The following is a 1,540-nucleotide window of genomic DNA, read 5'->3' as shown; positions in this document are numbered from 1 at the left end:
CAAATATGGACAAGAGATTCTAGATCTCCTAGAAGCAGTATGGGCACCCAAGAAGGTAGCAGTCATACACTGCAGGGGCCACCAAAAAGGCGACACCATTGCAGCCCAAGGCAATCGCAAGGCGGACCAAGCAGCCAAGTTAGCTGCAGCCGAAGAAACCCTCTAACTTCCAACGTTAACAACCCCTCTCTTTCCCAGCCCTTTGGCTGAGTGAGATCCCAAATATTCCCATCAAGAAGAGGCCTGCTTTGAGATTGAAGGGGGGGAAGCCATCTCCATAATGGATGGTGGGAATTTCGAGATGGGTGTATTGTCACACCAGGAACTCTAGCCCTGGCTTTCATCAACCAATTCCATCAATGGACCCACTTTGGTCGTAATGCCCTAGAAACGACCCTCAGTAGGTACTTTATGTACCCCAACTCTCCAGTATCTCACGAATAGTCTGAACAATGCCCTATTTGTGCTCGCAACAACCCACGTCAAGGGCTGACCTTACCCCCCAGGTTTCAATATACTGGTGGCGCCCCGTTTGAAAACCTCACAGTAGATGTCACTGAGATGCTGCTAAATGTCTCTTAATATTTGTATGTACCTACTCGGGGTGGGTAGAAGCCTTCCCCACCCGGAAAGAAAAGGCACAGGAAGTTGCCTCGCTATTACTGCAGGAAATAATCCCTCACTTTGGGCTGCCACTCTCAATAGGCTCTGACAACGGCCCCGCCTTTGTGGCCGAAATAATCCAGCTCTTGGCCAAGCTCCTCTGTATCACTTGGAAGCTGCACACAGCCTATCGCTCACAGAGCTCAGGACAAGTAGAACGCATGAATCGGTCCCTCAAGTCCTACCTGAAGAAATTGTGTCAAGAGACAATTGGGACAAGGCCCATCCAATAGCATTCCTGAGGATATGCTCAGCCCCTACCAAGAAGACGGGCCTTTCTCTTTATGAGGTCATATGTGGAAGGCCACTTCCACTCATTAGAGGCTTCCAAGGGGACCTTAAAAAAATAGGAGACCTAACCTTAAGACAACAGCTTAAGGCATTAGGTACTACCCTACAGAATCTCAACCAATGGGTACAGGAGAGGCTCCCTATTAGCTTAACAACTGAAGTTCATCCCGTTAAGCCTGGGGATTCAGTTTGGGTTAAGGAATGGAACCTCCATCCCTCAAAACCCTTGTGGAGGGGCCCCTTTACTGTCATTTTGTCTACCCCCACGGCAGTCAAGGTTGCAGACATCACTCCATGGATATGCCACAGCAGATTGAAACCTGCAGCTGCTAGCTGGGACAGCTCTGAGCCCCTCAAGATCACTCTCCGGAGGAAGACAGCCAGCGATGTTACCAGTTCTTAGGAGGAGATCATCAGCCTCGCTTTGGTCACACCAGGAGCTGACAATCCACACGCGGCCGAAGCTTGAGGAATTCTTCCTTGCAAGATGTTTATCCCAAGGACGCTAATCCTTACCCTCACCCTTTTTTTCCCAGTCGGGGATGGTATCACCACCTCATGCCCTAAATCATGCTTCCAGTCCTTT

Source organism: Hipposideros armiger, unplaced genomic scaffold (assembly GCF_001890085.2).
Source record: "Hipposideros armiger isolate ML-2016 unplaced genomic scaffold, ASM189008v1 scaffold_79, whole genome shotgun sequence".
Lineage (NCBI taxonomy): Eukaryota > Metazoa > Chordata > Mammalia > Chiroptera > Hipposideridae > Hipposideros > Hipposideros armiger.
The sequence above is the reverse complement of the archived record's forward strand: the minus strand, read 5'-3'. Positions refer to the sequence as shown.